Source organism: Gracilinanus agilis, chromosome 1, assembly GCF_016433145.1.
Source record: "Gracilinanus agilis isolate LMUSP501 chromosome 1, AgileGrace, whole genome shotgun sequence".
NCBI classification, from domain to species: domain Eukaryota; kingdom Metazoa; phylum Chordata; class Mammalia; order Didelphimorphia; family Didelphidae; genus Gracilinanus; species Gracilinanus agilis.
The window spans coordinates 677,732,744-677,754,029 of NC_058130.1; positions in this window are offsets into that span (position 1 = coordinate 677,732,744).

Consider the following 21,286-nt stretch of genomic DNA (forward strand, 5'->3'; position numbering starts at 1 on the left):
TCTGTCTTGGGCCAATATTGTGGATTGGCTCCAAGGGAGAAGAGTGGTAAGGGCTAGGCAATGGGGTTTAAGTGACTTGCCCAAGGTCACACAGGTAGGGAAGTGTCTGAGGCCAGATTTGAACCCAGGACCTCCCATCTCTAGGCCTGGCTCTCAATCCACTGAGCTACCCAGCTGCCCCCTGCCTTTTTTTAAAATTTTTACTCAAGCCTACCTCTTTTCTAAATTTCCCTATTACTGCAGAAAGCACTACTCTTCTTCTAGTCATCCAGGTTTGAGGCTGTGTTGTCATTCTTGACTTATCTCTGTCCCAGACACTATATATCCAATCAATGATGAAATCTTCTTGTTTCTACATCCATAATATCTCTCACATCCATCCCATTCTCTCTTTTTACATAGCCACTGACTTAATTCAAGTCTTTATCACAACCCTCTTGTATAATTACAATAGCTTCTTAATTGGTTTCCTTGTCTCAAATCTTTCCTTACTTCAATCCATCTTCTAAGCCACTGCCAAAATTCTGTTGCTAAAACACAGATCTTTCCAAGTCACTCCCTTTCTTAATAAACTACATGGGCTCCTTGTTAACCCTAGCATCATATATTATTTCATTTTTTTATTTCTTCCTTTTAAATGTTTACTTTTGTATATGCAAAGAAGGGGATGATGTGCTTCCCCCTAATTTCTGCCCCCCTCACTCAGGTGATGTAATCAGGAATTTAGTCAATATGGTAACAAGGTGTTAAACTAACTGTAAAATTGGGGCCAAGGCTTGATGAGTAACAAATAAGTCCTTTGAGAGAATCAGAAGGGAACCAAGCAAATGAACAATACAATTGGCTGGGTAAACAAATTACCACCCCTCCTCCTTTAAATAGCTAACTCTTGGAGAGTTTGAGGGTGTTCACACTTCAGAGCATTTGAAGAGAAATCCCTGCAAGGGGAGGGGAGAAGGCTTAATATTATTCTCCTCCCCCCTTGTACTTATTATTCCTTTGATGTTCTTAGTCCAGTCTATCAATTGAGGTTATATAATCTAGTTCTCTAATTCAAGAGTTTGGCAGATGTTTAAGTGCCTATTCTGTGTAAGGAACTGAACTAGGGACTAGAGGTGCATAATGATAAGTCACATTTATATAACAGTTTACAGTTTGATAATAATAAGTGATATGACTATCAGACTCATAGTTTAATAATAGCTCACACTTATATAACACATTATGGTTTTTTAATGATACATTTGTAAAAAAGGATTTAACAGTTTAAAATGCTTTTACCATCTTATGAAGCAGGTGACACAGATATTATTACTCCCATTATACAGATGGAGAAAATGAATTCGTGTGGGTAATCCTCCACAGAGATACCACTCGAATCCAGGTCATCTGACTCCAGTCTTTCACTACAGTATTCAATTCAATTCAGTAGACATTCATTAAATCCCTTCTGTATACAGAGCATTGTGTTAAGTTCCTTGAGAAGTACAAATGTTATATAATACATTGCAATCAGTCAACAAGCACTCATTATCCTTCATTCCTCTCCCATCTCTGTTTTTGACTCTTTAGATTTTGAATCTCAGTAGAATAGGAGCTTTCATTTTTTTTTGAGGTTAGATACTATCTTTTCTTTTGTTAGTACTTGCTTGTTCAATACTTCTCCTAATACCTGGCTTGTATTAAGTACTTAAATGCTTGTTGTTGACTTAATTAAACATTTATTATTTCCCTGCTTATAGCCTAGCATAGGGATAATACATATGCAGACAGCTTAAATACAAGATAATGTGAATGATCTGTATTTTTAGAGTTTCAAAACAAAATGCTTTGTCTAAGAGGAAAATTGTGTTATGGAGGGTGTGAGTCTGGGAACCTTCACATAGGTGGTAGGTAGCATTTGAACTGAGTTTTTAATTGGAAAAGTGGGAAGTCAACAAGTGGAAAGAGGTAGGAAATTACTTCAGACCCAGAGAACAATCTAAGCATTAGCCCAGAGAAGAGAAAGCACTTGTGCCTGAGGGGTGAGGCAGAGTATTTACTGTACTGCTAAAATGTTGAGTCTATTAGTATGGTTGGAGGGTACCATGAATTCCTCTTTTGACTTTGTCAGGGCAATTCATCAGGTGTTGTCTACTAAACTAGGAATTCCAGGAGGGCAGGGTCTATGTCTAACATGAATTTTGTATTTTCATCAGCACCTAGGATAGCAGTTGGCAGTTAGATGCCTTACAAGATGTTGGATGTGATGTATTATATTGTGTTGTTCTGTTGTTCTGTGTTATACTGCATGGCATTGTATTGTATTTCAAGTGTCACCTTCTACACAAAACATTTTTTAAGTTATCTCTTCTAGCTCCTAGTATTCTCTCTTTCCAAACTATCTCACATTTGTTTTGTACTGTAAATATTTGTAAGTGTGGGGATTTCCAATTCACCACAATTAATGTAATCACAGAAGACATCTTAGAATCAGTCAGTCATTTGATTAATAGAATAAAATAGGCATTACAGAATTTTCCTATAGCTTCTAACACTGATGGATAATAATTTAATTAATTTTAAAGGACCATCAAATTTTTTGGCCATTGAATGAAAAATAGATCTTGTTGTAACATTTTATGATTGATTGTAGGTCACATAAAACTATTTTCTAATACGGTGGATGACAGAACCAGTATTTGAATGATCTTGACAGGCTAGAACAATGGGACAAATTAGTTGAAGTGAATTTCAGATTAAATACAATTGGAATAAAGGTCAAGTCTAATAAGTAGGTTAAAAAAGTAACTGAACAATTACTAGATAGAGGAGCATGATTAGATACCAGTTCAGGTAGCAAATATTTTGACATTTTAATGAATTGCAAGCTTGATATGAGTAAAAATGGTGGCCAAAAAAGCTAGTATTTTGCAATAATAGAAGCAGTATCAAGAAAGAGAAATCATAGTCTTGCTGTGAACTTCCTTGATTAAACAATACCTGGAATATTATATTCATTTGGGACCACTGTTTTTTGGAAGGCTTTTGACATATTAAGTCCACAAGGCAACCAAGATGAGATAAGGTAGGACTGGAGATGGCTCATTAATATCTGTTACAGTTGTGTGTGTTGCAAGAGAGAAAAAAGAGAATACAACTACTTGAAGGACTGGTGTGCAGAGGTGAGATTAACTATATTCTATTTAGGTTTGAAACAAGAGCTAAGAGTGAAAAATCCAGAGGGGAAAGGCATTTAGCTCCATGTATCAAAACTCCCAACTTTTAAATAATTAATATAGTCCCAAAGTGGTTTCCTTATCACTAAAGTTTTTCAAGTAGAGACTGGCTGACCATTTGCCAAGAATGAAATAAAATAAAATCTTTCTTGGATAGGAGTCAAACTATATAACCTCTAAGGCCTCTTCCAGTACTGAGATTCTATGTTTCTATTTCTTTGGGGTGTATGAAACTAAAGTCAGTGATATAGCAAATTGCCTTTCTCATTTCCCCCCTGAAAACCTCTAATTTGTCCTGGGTTAATTAAATTATAGACATCAAAGAAGGGGTGGGAGAGGTCATGCTATTCAAAGCAGGTAGACAAAAAGGACCAAAAAAATGACAGCTCATGGCAAAGGAGAGACAAAAGATTCTCCAAACTATAAAGGTACAGAAGCCTGGATCCATTTAGTGTAGAGACAAGGAGCCTGTGTCTCTCAAGAGCCCCTTAGGGGATTACTATATTTCTAATTACCAGACCAGTTCATTTACCCGCAGATTTCTTCAATACCCACATCTGGGTCTTTGTTACCTTTGTGCAAGTTTCATTGAACCTGCCTGCCTGGAACCTGCTACCAGACTCACATGATGCCAAGGGAATAATTGTGGTATAATGAAAAGAGCCCTAATTTTGGAGTTTGTGTTAACACTTCTGTATCATTTATAATCTATCTTTCTTACTATATTATCTATAATCTACTATCTAACTTTTTATAGGCAAGTTACTCCTATCCCTTGGCCTCTTGTTCCTTTATTTCTAAACAGGGGACTAAATCAGGGATTGGATTAATCACATTATTCTGTATACCCATGCCTTGAACCTCACTACAAGGGCATTCATGATTGGGTCTCCATGATGCCAGCCGCCCTTCTGTCTTACTCCATCTATTGATTGGTGCCAGATGCCTTTGACTCTTTACCCTTCTGCCCAAGTTTCCAGCTAGCAGCAATTGCTTGGTCTCCTCAAATCATGGGTTCTCAAACCAGCAGGTCTTTTTACTATATAGATCCTGGCCAAAATAATTCAAGACAATGATAGGCTATAAGACAATATAATGGATAGAGTGCTGGATTGGAAGCAAGGAAGACTTGTTCAAATCCTGCCCACCAGCATTTGTTAGCTACTTTGTCCTAGGCAAGCGACATCTTCCAAGCTTCAGTTTCTTAGTCTGTGAAACTGGGATAATAATTGCACTTACATCATATGTTATTGTGAAGACCAAGTAAGAATATAACAAATGCTTTGGACATTGTAATGTGTTATATCATCATCATTATTATTGACAAAATGCCACTGGGAAATCAATAGCCAACAAAGAGCAGATATAACCAACTAAACCATCAATGGAAAATGTTGATTAGTTTAGGACCAAGGACAGATCCCTGGGATAGTCCACCAGAGACTGCCTTACTGCTTGAAAATGATCCATTGATCACAGCTTGTGTCATAGGGTATGCATATACACATGTATAAGTATAATTCTTGAGGGACTAGACTTTTGTTGACCTGTTAAATACACACATTGACATGTATTTATTGGAAACATACACATATGCACATATATGTATATGTACAGATGTGTGTTGTATAACAAGGGAATGGTCAACAGGGCCCTAGTCCTTTAGACACACATAATCTGTTCTCCCTGGTGCCAACCTATCAGGAGGCTTGTAAAAGTGTGGGGGTGTATAAAGTAGGATAATGCCCTCTTCAGAATATGTACTGTTGTTCACTTCAGAGAATGCACAGATTTTCTATGACTATTTCCTGTCCTTTTACAGTATTGTGAAGAACTGCTTATTAATTGGCTGCTGAGTCAGAACTGAATGTGCATACAGAAGAGAGGAACCTGACCTTACTTTCCCTGGAGTCTTTGAAGTGAGGAGGAAAAATTGTTGTGGGTCCCTGGGAGGGAGGCTAGCCTTAAGCCCTGCCTCTCACTGGGATGCCATGACACCACAAACACATGGTGGGACTATATTTCTATTTCTCTTTTGTTTCATTCTTTTCTTCCCTTAGGTGAATGAGTTTAGAAGATATAACTAATTAGACTACAACTTTTTCAGCTTTGAAAGGTCAGAAGAGTCACCAAAGCTCAAGGAACTGGAATCCATAGCCGATTTTTACCATCAATCGTGATTGGTTAGGAGTCAGCTCTGAAGAAGAACCTCCTTAACCCAGTTGAGCAATGAAATGACTCTGCTAAAAGACATTGTGACCTTCAAGTAAAGGTGCAAATTACCTATAGATTATGCTACATCCAGAAGTAAGGTTCTTGGAAGCAATATTTGTAGTAATTTGCTTGAAGTTTGAGCTCGTTCTTTTAGGAACCAGAGTATAAAAGTTAGAGTATTCGCTATGTTCATGGAAGTTTTTGTATTTTGGTTCTTATAGTAACTTCTTAATAAAATGCTCTTCTAAAAGCTATTTGATATTTGATATTGAGAAAGGAAATGATCAAATTACATTTGGGCACTAATCACTAGTTGGATGATATTGAAGCAATATAACTTATTAATGTGGGAGGAATAAACACATACAAAGAATATCAGTGTCAAAAGCAAAAAGCCATATATAAATAAGTTTCTTACAGAGAAACCCCAAAGATCTTCAGAAGATCCCCCTAGAAACTGGAGAGGGAGTAGTCATTGACTTTTGGGACATGGTTTATCATTGCTAATGGGGGAAGTAAGTTGGGAGAGATTAGCTCCAATCTTATATATGCTACATAGATATAATAAAGATATATACAGAATAGATACAAGTGGACTTAAGAGGACATCAATTACAATAGCATCTTGGAAGAGGAAGATCAAGAAAGGCCATCTGATGAAATCATAATTGAGTAACTCAAAGTCTAAAAGTTAAGAGTTAAAAGAAAGAATATTCCAGACATGGGGAATATGCAAAAGCATGGGAGAACATAAAATAGACCAATAAAATATGTGGAAAGAAATATTCTATAAGAAGACTTAAAAGACTAGAAGAGATAAAATTAGAAAGAGCTTTAAGTACCAAACAGAAAAATTTATGTTTAATTCTAGAGATAATAGGGAGTATTAGATAATATGGAGTAGAGGAGTGACATGGTCATTTCTAAACTTTAAGTAAATAACTTTGGCATTACACAGAGGATAGAGAGGGGAGAGATTTCAGCCAATGAGAACAATTAGAAGATTATTACAATGATGTAGATAAGAAGTGAACTAATATGGTGACTGGAAGTGGAGAAGGTATAGAAAACAATACAATTCAGCAATAGATTGTATATGAATGAGAGTGAAGACTAGACCATGATACTCAGGTGGCAAGCCTGGGAGACTAAAAAGATTGTGGTGCACTGAACAGTAATAGGGGAATTCAGAAGAGGGGAAAGTTTTGGGGAAAAGATAATGTGTTCTGTTTTTGACATAGTGAGTTTGAGATACCTATTAGACATCCATTTATACTATGAAATCCAAGTGAATTATGTTAATAGCACTCCCTGATATGGTTGTCTAGAAATGATACTTAAAAAAGGAAATACTATTGGTTTGGCATAAGCTGATCTTAATAAGCTAATGATAACCTTATTTCCCTTCTCTTTGTTTCCTTTCAAAAATCATCTTAGTCCCCCCCCCCCGATCGATTAAATAGTCAGTATGTGTTGGGGCATGACATGTACCCAGGTCTTCCCATCTTGGAAGCTAGCTCCCTATCCATTATGACTGCCATCTCAGCATATCTGACCTGTTCCAAAAGGCTTAGTGCAGTTTTAAACCATGGAAGAGTATAGAATTAACATTTCCTAGGAATTTTGGATAAAGTAAATACTTTCCCCAAGGGAATCTCATAATTTTCCATATCAATAACCAATTCTGATTGTGGAAATGACAAAAGACTAGGAATTTTATTTGGGATTGACAGCTAATGCCACCTAGATACCTCAAACAGTATTATGAGATTGTTCTGCAGACTATTAAAGGAGGATTGTTACTAGTGTCATTTCTCTTTTATCCTGTCTGTTGGATGTGATGCATGCTTTATATGTGAAGGAGGAAGCATCCAAGATCAGTATAGAGAAGCTAGTGCATGTGGGCAGAGTTTGAGCGCCAAAGTATAGGGGTCCTTATTCACTCTCTAACTCTGAACCTTTAGGAGGAAGGCTATATTTGTGATTTGATATAATTATCCCCATGGTAACCAGCTGCCTCGTGTCAGAATGACAAAACTGAAACTTCATGTTCTGACTGGGTCTTTATGTAAGTGTTGATCGGTGCTCCTCAGCAAGGAAAAAGAAGCTCAATCTTTAGGTTGGAAATTTTGTTTTACCCCAAGCAGGCCAGACCTAAAGAGCATGCCATATTTACATATGTCACTTCCAGAAAAATATGAAATACCATTTTCATAGCCTGGGAACAAAGGATCCTCTCTAAATATTTTTATTGATTATATAACAACCATCAGAGTGCTTGTTTCTAAGGTCCTCATCTCATCACCTCTTCACTCAACCACTGGAGAATGACAGGAACACTGAGTAATTATGTACAGGCCATGTAACTTCTCTAGGTCTCATTTTCCAACTCAATTTAACAAGTTTTTATTAAGCACCTGCTCTATGCCAAGAACTATACTAGGCCCTGGAGAATAAGAAGAGAAAAACAAAATTTCTTCTCTTCGGAGTATAAAATGAAGGAATTATACTAGATGATCTCCAAGGTCCTGTCCATTTCTGACATTCTAGGTAATTGAAGGGAATAAACATTTATTAAGCAAGTATTATGAGCCAGGCCTTCTGCTAAATGCTTGTTCATTTGCTTGTTTGTTTTAAATTTGTTATTTATTCATATTTATTCATATTTTAAAAATTATTTCTTTAAATATATATTTCCACGTTTACATATTTCATTTTTCCCCTCCCCTCTTCCTTCCCTCCTCCTGGATTCAATAAACACTTCCACTGGGTTATACAAATGTTATCACTTATATCTATTTCCATATTATTCATTTTTTCAAGAGAGTAATTTTTAAAAACCAAACTCCTCAATCATAGATCCATATAAACAAATGATTCATCATTTCTTTTTAAACTGTGTTTCTATTCCCACAGTTCTTTCTCATGAAGTGGATAGCATTCTTTTTTATAATTCCTTGGGATTGTTTTGTATGAGCAAAGTCCATTACATTGGATTGTTCTATAGTATTTCACTTTCTGTGTATAATATTCTCTTGGTTCTGCTCATTTCATTCTGTATCAGTTCCTGGACTTTCTTTCAGTTCATATAGAAATCCTCCAGTTCATCATGCCTTATAGCACAGTAGTATTCTATCACCATCATATACCACAATTTGTTCAGCCATTTCTCAATCAATGGACACCCCCTCATTTTCCAATTTTTTGTCACCACAAAGTGCACAGTTATAAATATTTTTGTACAAACATTTTTCATTATTACCTCTTTAGGGTACAAACCCAGCAGTGGTATGGCTGGATCAAAGGGCAGACATTCTTTTAAAGCCCTTTGGGCATAGTTCCAAATTGCCAACCAGAATGGTTGGATCAATTCACAACTACACTAGCAATGCATTAGTGTTCCAATTTTGCCACATCCCCTCCATTTTTATTTATTTTAAAATTTATTTTCTTTTAAAATTTTGAGTCCAAATTTTCTCTCTCTTTCCCACCCTTTATCCTTATCACAGAAAAGGCAAGTAATGTGATAGCAATTATACATGTGAAATCATGCAAAACACTTCCATATTAGCCATATTGCAAAGAAAGTGAAAAAAGTGAGAAAATTATACTTTAATTTGCCTTCAGAGTTTATCAGTTCTCTCCATGAAGGTGAATAGCATTTTTCATCATGATTCCTTTGGAATTTCTTGGATTATTGTATTGATCAGAATAGCCAAGTCTTTCATAATTGATCATCAATACAACACTGCTGTTACTGTTACATTGGTGTTACATTGGGTTATGTACAATAATCTTCTGGTTCTTCTCATTTGCCTTCGCATCAATTCATATGTCTTCTTATGTTTTTTTCTGAAACTGCATCCTTTGTCATTTCTTATAGCACAACAGCACTCTATCATAGTCAAATGCCAAAGCTTGTTCAGCTATTCTTCAACTGATGGCCATCCCTTAGACTTCTAATTCCTTGCCACCACAAAAAGAGCTGCTATAATATTTTTGTACATATATGTCCTTTTACTTTGAGCACTTTGACATGCAGATCTATAATAGTAAACGTAAATACAGTTTTATAGTTCCAAAGTTGTTCTGGGCATAGTTCCAAATTTTTCTACAGAATTGTCATACCAGTTCGTTATTCTACCAACAGTTCATTAACATACCTATTTTCCATTATCCCATCTAGCATTTGTAATTTCTGATAAATTTAAGGTAGTACCTTAGAGTTCTTTTACTTTGCCTTTCTCTAATCAATAGTGATCTAAAGCATTTTAGATGACTAGATATAGCTTTGATTTCTTTGTCTGATAACTGCCTTTTCATATCCTTTGATCCTTTATCAAGTGGGTAATGAATTATTTGTATAGATTGATTCAGTTCTCTATGTATTTGAGACATGAGGCCTTAAGCAGAGAAACTTGTAAAATTTTTTGGTACTATTTCATTGTCTATTTTATCTTTTAACAAGATACAGTTTCTCTGATTATCTTTTTGAATTAGGTTTATTTTCCTTTTGCTTTGTCTGAGATGATAATTGCTACTCCTGCCTTTTTTATTCTGGCTGAAGCATATCAGATTCTGGTTCGGCCTTTTTCTTTTAACTCTTTGTTTCTTTCTATTACAAACATGTCTCTAGTAAACAACATAGGATTGGAGTTTGGCTTCTAATCCTTTGTACTATCTGTTTCTATTTTATGGGTGAGTTCATCCCATTCACATTTACAATTCTGATTATCAACTATAATCCATAAATTGCTTAGTGCTTTATATTTATTTTGTCATCCTAACTCAGTGAAGATGGTGCTTTTATTATCATTATTTCATAATTAAGGAAACTGAAGTAAATTGGAGATTAAATGACTTGGCTAGGGTCATATAATAAGTATGTAAGGCTGGATTTGAACTCATGTCTTCTTGACTCCAAACCCAGGATTCTATTCATTGTGTCACCTAGCTGCCTCTATGATTCTAGAAAGTGAAGGCTGAAAAGTAAGAGGGGAAGGTACTGGGGGTGTTTGAATTCCTTATATGTCCAAACAAGGAATCTGTGCCAAAGGAGTACAGATATTATAAAAGTTTACTTAATGACAAGTGAAGACCCTTTAAATCCACAGAGCCTAGAAAGGAAGAGCAGGGATAAGCAGATAACTAATTAACAACAATAGTTAGCATTTATATAGTGCTTGAGTTATGTTAAGGGAGAAACCAGGGAAAGGTGCCTTGAACAGTAAATATGGGTCCAGGTGGGTGTGAGAGAGAGGAATGACAGGAAGGGGCCCAACAAGTAGGGAGACTAAAGTTTAACAGCAAAGGGGTGTCTGTTACTGAATTGGCTGTTAGGTCCAACTGCCACTCTGAAGCACCAAGACTAAGCCTATGGTAATCAGCAAAGTAAAGGCAGGAGTTTATAAGTTAAGGCAACACATTTAATCAAGGACAAACTAAGATTGAGGATGGGAATAGGGTTTACTACACTTAAAAGCTAAGGGCAAACTACAGGGGCAGGGGAAGGACTTGACTACACTATTCTATGATCTAAGCAAGACAGGGCCCAAAGAAAGCTGTACTGGAGTCACAAGGGAAAAGTTCCTCCCAACCTGGTTCCAGCCAGGTTTGGTCAGCTTAGCTGAGGACCAGAGAGTGGCTTTACTTGGGATCTCAGGGCTTATTCAGGGATGGTTTCAGGATGCCAGGAATCAACTCCACTAGAACAGGTGATACAAGGTATTCAGGTAGGGAGAGAAAGTTTGCAATGCTGTCCACCAGATCACAAACCACTTCCCTACTCGGTGCTGCTCTGCAGGTCTGATGTCCTCTGCTGTAAGCCTTCACCACTCTCAGGATCCCAGGGAATCTGGATACAACTCCCCTAGCTCTGAGATCTCCCAGGGTCAGCAACAGTTTGTCCTTCTCAGGCACAAGCCACTTCCTCCTTCCCCTTCCTGTTTCACACTGACCCACACAAACTGCCCTTCCCCACCAGTGTCTTTGTCCACAGTACTTAACCTCTCATGACTCAGAACAGTGACACTGTGACTATGTTTAATCAGCTGGTCCTGATACAATAACCAGTCTCTCATTCTGAGACAAAAACAAATCAATACCTGGCATCTTTGGAATCATCTCTGTCCTAATCCTGAATACATTATGTGGCCCTTTGGTCTTTCCTTCCATCCCAGAGTCCCATGCCAATAAGTGTCCAGGGTCTTCAAGGACTTCCCTGATAATGAACAGCTTTAACCTCTTTGGGCCAATATTTTTTCCTAGACATTTTCTTTGCCCCTATCATACTCTTGTTGGATAGGACCCATGATTTAGTCACTATAGAAAACCTCTCATGAGAATCTTCAACCAGTGAAGATCAGCAACTTCTTTGGAATTTATAATTATAGATAGTTGCCCAGGACCTTAAGAGTTTAAGTGACTTGCTGGGAGACAGGACTTGGAACTTGTCCTCTCTATTGCTAGATTTCTATCTGTTGTAGCACACTGCCTCTCATCACAATTTCTCTTATATCAGTACTCACCTGTGTCCACATCGTATCCCTCCTAATAGGGCAATATTATCCTTTATTATTGCTTTTTCATTCTTTATCTTTATATATCCAGTAGATAACACAATTTCTTACAGAGAACAACTATAGAATAAAATTTGAATGAAATAATGTATGCTCTGGTTACCTATATTTGTGTCATTCCTCCATAAGTTTCATGAGGACAAGGACTATAACTCACTTAAATTCTCTATTTGATCTGGTGTCTAGCACAGTGCTCTACCTGTAATAGGCACTTAATAAATGTTTTTTGAATTGACTTGAATTGAGTGATTCATGTAAAAAGAAATAGTTTTTTTTTTCTTTACTTTGTTTAGGCTGAAGTGATGAATTAGCTAAGGGGTCAGTAGGCTTGTAAACAGGGCGTGTCAACATTCTGAAGCCTGTTGGGATAAGAATGATGGTGGGTAAATGGTCTAAAAATAGAAGGATGTTATCAGCTTGAAGTGATTAATTAGGCCACCATGAATTATTGAGAAATTAGTGTTGTAAGTTTACATAGTTGATAAAGGTTAATAAATTTTAGAATGTTAGACTGTATAATTAGTGTTATGAGCAGCATAGTAGAAAAAGGTAGGAAGCCACAATTAACTGGTAGAAACTCAGAAGAAAAAAGAAATTGGTAGAAGGATAAAGTTTCTGATGTAATCAAGTAATAAAGTAAGGGGGATTATGGGTCAATAGCTCTCAAAAGTTATAGAATCACTGAATCTTGAAACTGAGAGATCTCAGTGACTAAGTCAACTGGTAACCAAAAGGTAAACTCATATAACATACCCAATCAAAGGAGTAGAGAACTATGTTTGAAGATCTTTAATGAGGAAACCTACTACATGTTCTGTGGCAGCCATGTCCATTTTTGGATAACTTTGGTCACTGGGAAGTTTTCCCTCATACCTATCCCAAGTTTACCTTTTTGTAACTTCTACCCAGTACTCCTGGTTCAGTCCTTTTGGTCCACACAGAAAAGAAAAACCCAAATAATTATTTATGGCAATATTTCAAATGTTTAAAGTTAGAAATCTTGTCAATATCCCTCTCCCCCAAGTCTTTTTGTTTTTCTACAGACAAAAAATTCCTAATTCCACCACCTAATCCTCAGACAGTATGAACTGGAGGCCCATCACTATCTTGACTATCTGCTTCTGGATGGTCCAGTTAATTAAAGTTCTTAAAATATGCACCCTATTCCGATGACCATTGACCAGTGCTTATTTTATTGCTGACTAGTTGAAAAGAATTATTATGATTTATGATTTTTTGGGGGGTGGTTATAGGTAGAAGATTAGAAGACTGGGTATTTCATTGTATGAGAGGCTTCTTATTCATTTATATAGATACACACACATATTGTTGTTGTTGATCCTTCATTTTCAAAGAGGACCAATGACATAAGGGGATGATGTCTTTACTTGTTCATGAATTGGCATTAAATGAAGCAGATTCACTAAAGTCTTCAGCTTCATTCTCTCTTCTGGAGACATTGAGTCTAGTGGCAAGACAAAATTCAGCATGGCATACAATGGCTCACGATGCAGTGGAATTACATTGGCATCTTTGATGCCTGACCAAGCTCTAAGCACTCCACAGCACCTGCTTCAGCTGCCTTCATTGGAACAAACTGTTCTCACCTATCCATTTGTCTGAAGGAAGTCTTCACAGGTAGACATCTCCCTAATTTACCAACAGGTTTGAGGCTTATTTGTTAACCTCAACCTGGTTTAGCTTGTCTGCTGAGACTTTATTTTTATTTTTATTTTTTATTTTTTACTGAAGTGTGGCAGCTGCGCATGCTATAGCTTATTGGAGACAGAGGTGAAAGTTGTTTGAAAGGTGGTCACCAAAGGGGGATGAGCAGCCCTGAAAAGGGCTCAGAGAGCCCTGATACTAGGGATGCTGGTCCTCTCTGAATAGCCCATGAAATCCATATTCTCACAAAGATATGTGTATATATATATATGTATTATATATGAGAACATCTATCTACAGTCTATCTGTCTCTCTCTATCTGTCTATCTATCTATCTGTCTGCCTGTCTGTCTGTCTGTCTATTCATCCCTTGGTTGGTCTATCTATCTATCTATCTATCTATCTATCTATCTATCTATCTATCTGTCTGTCTGTCTGTCTGTCTGTCTGTCTATTCATCCCTTGGTCGATCTATCTATCTATCTATCTATCTATCTATCTATCTATCTATCTATCTATCTATCTATCTATCTATCTATCCATCCATCCATCCATCCATCCATCCATCCATCTATCTATCTATCTATCTATCTATCTATCTATCTATCTATCTATCTATCTACCCAGCTGTCTGACTATTCATCCACTGGTATATCTATCTATCTACCTGTTTGTCTGTCTGTCTGTCTGTCTATCACTTTATCAAGTGTTTTTTTAGGAAATTGAGTCAGATCTGTGTAAAGCCCCTCTATTCTATATTACTCTTAGATACTTGTGACCCAGGAGAAAGTTTATGGTGTTGCTGATGGTCTCAAGTGGAAAGTAATGAATTTTTGTCAGTGATGGTTTCTGGAGATGGGGTTGAACAAGTTCTAGCCACAGGCTTGTGGGATAGAGGAAGGGACATGCATAAGCCAGTTACTATTCAGATGCTTTCCCTGGTCTTAGAAGGTCAGGGAGCAGCAATTTGTTTTTGTGCCAAGGAAAACCATGACAACAAGTGTTGCATTTATGTAGTACTTTATGGATTATAAAACCCCAATCTCAAACAGTCTGGGTAGGATAGGGGAGGGTAGATAATATTATGGTCATTTTATAGCTTAATTGGGGTTCAAAGAGAGAAGTTGTTTGAATATGATACAATTATTAGTAAGTTTCAGAACTGAGCCTGGAGCCCAGGATCTGCTAACTTTCAGGTCTCCAAGCTTTTTTCCTCAGATCCCATCTTTGGCATATGAGCCAAAGTTTTGACAGTTCCTATATCAAATTAAAATGAGAAGGAAAACCACAGGAATGCCAGAAAAGTGGCATTTCCCCATTTAGGAGAGAGAAGCTCTTTTATGGGAACTCTGGGAGTCTTGGAGCCAGTTAGGAACTCTTTAGAAGAACTTAACAGAATAATCACATTAGGTTTCAGTCTAACAGGATTTTCCAGACTGCGGTTCACATTGAGTTTATTTTTTTGGAGGGACCATTATTTTTTTCATATAAAAAGGGTTAATAGACTGTAACACTAGCTTAATCCTTCCTATTTACTTGGCCATTTTGTTTAGTTTAATATTTACTCAGCTTAGCCCTTATCATATATCTCAAAATAGGTAAGACAACGAAAAATCACTTGATCCAGACCTTAAATATTTTAAACATTTCTATTGCATGTGAGTTAAAAATAGACCAGTTGTTAATTGCATGTTCTATAAAAGAAAGAACAACTATAGATTTCTTGGGTTTTGAATGTTTTTTCCTTTCAAAATTTGACAAATTGGTTTTTATACTAACTTAAAAAGAATAGAACCTATAATTTTAGTTTTTATTTAATACATAAATATATTTTAATGAAAACAATAATAAAGCCAAAAATACACTCTCAATAATTCTTGAAAGCAATGATTCTTGATCTTTTCTTATTTCCTTATTCTTATTGTTAGTAGGGCAAAATAGTCCCTTTATTATGGACACTCTGTTTCTGTTAATACAGTTTAAAATCACATTAGATTTTGGGGGTACTTTTTATAAATTCTTGACTAACATTGAACTTGTGACCCACTTAATGTTCAAGTCTTTTCCCAAAGAAATGTCTCTCTCTGACTTTCTCTTTCCTTACTTATATTGTTGATTTTTTTTGTATGTAGGTAGAGGACTTCACATTTTTCACTATTAAATTAATCTTATAATATTTGAAGCATTGAACTAGCTTATCTAGATTCTTTGTGACTTGATTCTGCTATTAAATATGTTGTTTCCCAACTTCATCTGTAAGTTTGACAAGAATGACACTTCTACTTTTAGAAAAGTCATTGATAATCACATTGAATAGAAAAATGTTAAGGACAGATCCCAGAAACACTACATTTCCTATAGATCAAGAGCAGCTAGGAGGTGCAATAAAAGGAGTGCTGGACTTGGAGTCAGGAAGATCAGAGTTTAAATGTGGCCTCAGACACTTTCTACCTGTGTGGCCCTGGTCAATTAACATCTATTTGCCTCAGTTTCCTCAGTTATAAATTGGGGAAAAATAATGGAACCTAACTTCCAGAGTTGTTGAGAACATCAAATGAGTTAATATTTGTAAAGTTCTTAGTATGGAGTCTGGCACATAGCAAGCACTATATAAATGTTATCATCATCATCATCATCATCGTCATCGTCGTCGTCGTCGTCGTTGTCGTCATCATCACTGATCCATTAGTCTTTATATTAAGTCATTCAACAAGATTCAAAGTCAACTAACTGTCAGTATATCTAACCTATATTTAGCACTGTACCTTATGCATAAAGATAAATAAATTAAGAGATTTTGTCAAAGCCTTGCTGAAATCCAGGTAGTGACTGTTACTCATCAATTAGTCTTATCAAAAAAGAAAAAGAAATGAGATTCATGTTATGGCTTATTCTTTAAAAAGCTTATGCAGATTCTTAATGATCCCAGCTTCACTTTCTAAATGCTAACAAACCAACTCTTTGTAGATGTGCTTCTTTATCTCTTAAATGGGGTTAATCTTATTTTCACTCTGTAGCTCATAGATTTTTAGGAAAGCACTTTCTCCAATAGAAAGTTTTAATGAAATGTGAATTAGTAATTTATACAATACAGTAAAGATTATAAACACAGTTTCCAGCCTAGTTCCTAGTCTTCAACATTCAGATAGACATTTAAGTAATAAACCCAGGCACGATATCAATACATTTTCTTCCTAATAATCACAATGAAAGCTAAATCAATAATATATATATGTATTATACATATATATATATACATATATATTTAAAGTCCTCCTTGTTTTTCAACTTGTCAAATTGCTTAGCCATCTTTCATGTCCTTTAAGTTGTCTTTCCTGAGTCCTCCAACTGGTTTTGTCTTCTGCATACCCATAGCACTTTGTTACGTTTTTTTTTTACCAGATTCTATTTTATAACATATTTGTTTATTAGATACATATTTTACATCCCATGCTATACTGTAATCTGGTTGAGGACAGGGACCATGTCATATTTCTTAGGGGACTTTCATAGTACTAAGCAGACTTGCAAATAATGATGATGATAATTAAAAAAGCAATTTAAAATATTTTTCCTAATAGAATATGTTTACTAATTACTTATGTATCTAATTATTATACTTTCCTATTGCAACATTTATTGAAGACATAGTTTAATAATAAAAGGGATAAACAAAAATACAAATGAAGGAATTGCATGAAATATTTAATAATAATTTAGCAGCATAGCTCAAAATAAAATAAAGCACTGATGATACTTTTGATGGTGAAAAATTAGAGGCATCACGATATCTTTGAAAGAACACTGAGGGGCAGTTAGATAACTCAGTGGATTGACAGGTGCAGAAACAGGAGGTCCTGGGTTCAAATTTAGCCTCAGATAAATGCTGGCTGTGTGATCCTGGGCAAGTCACTTAACCTTCATTGCCTAGTCTTCACTACTTTTCTGCCTTGGAGTCAATACACAACATTGATTCTAACACAGAAAGTAAGGTTTCATTTTGTTTTGTTTTCTTTTAAAGGAACACTGGAATCTAAAGTTGGCTGACAGGTAGAAATACCTGAGCAAGGAATCCATTTTCCGAGTTCTCAGTTTCTACATTTATAAAATTAGAGTCCTTCTAAGGCTCCCTTTTAAGGTCTTCTTTAAGGTACTTTCTCATGACTTTTAAGTGTTTAATCTTTGTAAAATGTAGGCACTCAATATATATTTCTTCAATTATATTCAAATAATTTATTAAGTATAACAATTTAATACTTGAACTAATGATTATATATAAATAAACATCAATATATTAGTGATTTCTGTTATTAAATTTAGAATTAGTCACCCTATTATTAAATTATGCAAAGTTCTCTCTCTCTTTCTCTCTCTTTTTCTCTCTTTCTCTCTGTTTAAATTGAGTTAAGGCCAAATTCATAGTTTCATTCAGTGGCAATGTCTTAGTATTTAGTTACATAGTAATATTCATCGATTCATGAAGGGACACAGATCTTGTAGATTTTACACATTTGGCTCCCTGATTCATTGACTTGGGAAACAGCCTAATTATTTATCACACACTTTAAAAGGTAATAGAGATGACAAGAATTATTGCCCATTTTTGGCATCATTGGATTCCAAGTTATTAGGTGGGTTTTGTGGAAGCAGAAAAATCTGGGGGGGGGGGGATGAGTGTGTTGCTATCATAAAATCATACCTTTTAGAGTTGGAAAAAATTATAAGAAATACCTGGTTTAGCCACCTTGCATTCAGATCAGCTATTTGTTGTTATGCCCATTTTGCAGATAAGTTAACTAAGACCCAGAAAAATTAAGTGATTTGACCTCATATTTCTCTTTTTTTGTGGGCATATTTTGTTTTCTAATATGTTGTAGATAGTTTCAAAAAAAGAAGCGTTTTAAAATTAAAAACAAAAACTATTTAAATGCAAGATTCTATTTTTATTATGGGCTCCTAGGACATAAGTATTCAATAACAATCAAGAAATATTTGTTAGATACATATTGTGCCAGGGAATATGCTAGCCATTGTGCTATTGAGTGAGATTTGGAGTTTAACAATATCATCATTGCCCTCCAGGTGCTTACAGTTTGGTGGGAAATATGAGACATCTGCAAATAATTCTAATGTAAAGCAAATAAAATAAGCATCTATAGAATTTATGCAATTTCCAAGAAAAGAAAGGATGTTTCTGACAATCTTCTTGAAGGGTAGCAGAATATAGTTTCCTCTGGATTTGGGTGTCAAAGAAAACTGGTCCAAATTCTAGCTCTGTATCTTACTTAACTGTATGATTTTGGGCAGGAACCTTCACATCCCTAGGTCTTTAGCTTCCTCCTTTGTAGAATGAGAGGGTTGGATTAGAGACATCTGAGGTTCTTTTGTCCCTAGAAATCCATGATCTCATGCATAGAAGAATCAAAGAAGGCATTCTGGAAGAGGTGACATTTGAGCTGTCTTAAAAAAGTAATGCATTTGATTTCAACAAGCAAATAACAGAGGGCATGACATTGCATACAAAGGGATGTGATGAGCAAAGGGAGAGATGGTAAAGTATGAAGTATGTTCTTTGAAGAGGTCTTTTTGTTTTATTTTTAATTTTTACTTTCAGTACCAAATTCTCTCCTTTCTTCCATCCTTCTCTCACCTATCATAAAGGCAAGAAATATGATACCCATTATATATATATTGTGTAATTAGAATTTTGTACCCTTGAATTACATTTGCCAGCATTCCTCTTTCATCTCCAAGTTGTGTCCTTACATTGTGTAGGTAAAGTTTTGTGTAACTCCACTCTCTTGCTCTCTTCTCCCGCTTTCCAGGTCCCAGAAACTTATTTTTACTCAGGCTATCACTTTCCTCTACATCAAATGATTATTAGTAAATCTTATAAAATATAATACTTGGAGTATTGGATATTAATGTTTAATATTACAATATGAAGTCATGCAAAACACATTTCCACATTATTCATGTTGCAAAAAAAAGAAACAAGAAAAATAAAGAGAAAAATCATGCTTCTGTCTAATCTCTAATCACAATCATCAGTTTTCTAGATGGAAGTAGATAGCATTTTTTTTTTTATCATGAGTCCTTTGGAACTCTAGTGGATATTTGTACTGATCATAGTTGCTGTCTTTCATGTTTGATTATCATTACAATATTGCTATTACTGTATACATTATTCCCCTGGTTCTTCTCACTTCACTTTGTATCAATTCATATAAATCTTCATAGGTTTTTTTGAAACCCACCTTAAAGAGGTCCTTTCTCATTGGAAATGTCAAGTATGAGGACAAATAATTAGAGATAAGGCTACAAACGTAGGTTGGCACATCATAGGTACTTAATAATTTACTTAAAAAATTATTGCTACTTGACTCAAATGGCTGCCTGACTGGTGCAGCCTAGTAGATGCTGAGCTATTTTGAAAACAGGTTTTAAATTGATAAACAAGTCTGTAGAAAATGCCATCACCAAGTTACTGTGTGTAGAGATCATATAAAACCAAGTTCTAGAGTCAGAAGGAACCTTAATGGCCACTCAGCCTAAGCCCACAGATACTTGTGGTTTGCTCTCCTCTTCTCAAGTGGATTAAGGCAACCAGAGGTTAAGTTGTCCAGGAACACACAGCTAGTAAGTGAAGCTGGATTTTCACTCCGCTATTCCTGACTCAAAATCCAATGTTCTATCCATTATTTTCACTTCTATTGCATATCAGTATAAGCACCTGCCTTTCAAATATATTTTACAATCAGCAATAACTTCAGTCAGAATCAAGGACTTTGTGGAGGTGAGTGACAGAGCTTTAGAGATCATGGAATCCAACCCTTTGATTTTGTAGGTGAGAAAACTGAGTTCCAGAGTGGGGAAATGATCGGTCTAGGTCAAGGAGTGGCACATTTTCTGGACCCTAGGGCTTCTTGAAGTTCAGGGCTTTCTGCCCTTCTCTTTATTGTCTCACATTTTCTCAAGATAGGTATGTATCTGTCAGAGACCTCTGAATGTAGTGATTTGAAGTCCTACCTACCTCACAGACCCTCTCGCTACTAAACAAAGAACGGAGGCAGGCAACTCAGTAGGGATTTTTATTTATATATTAACTGACTTCTGAAAGGCTATTACTTAAATCTGACCAGAACGAGAGGCTCAAATTAAAACGGGGTTGGAATTACTCCTCTTTCATCACATTCTCTCTAGCTACACCCCCTTTCCAACTGGTGACATTCAGAAAGGATGTTCCTCTCTGCTAGAATTAAAACGTCACGGTTAGGCACGTTCTCCTGATTTCTTGCAGACGGTGAGGCAATCAGTCTCAGCAGTTGGGCTGTGCAGGTGTGCAAGGGAGCCTCTAATTCCTCTGGCTATTAATCACTAGCCTGTGGCCTGCACTCATCCTGAATCGCTAAGTTTCTTGTATTCAGCTGGGACTACCAATGTGGTCAGAATGGCTCACCTCCTCCTATCCGCCTTTCTTTATTATTTGGAGCATAGCCTCACTTTCCCAAATAATGATACATGACAGGGGAATGAGTACTAAACTGTAGGGTGATAACTAGGATGGGGACAAATATAGCTTTTCACAGCAAGGCATCAAAATTTATAGGG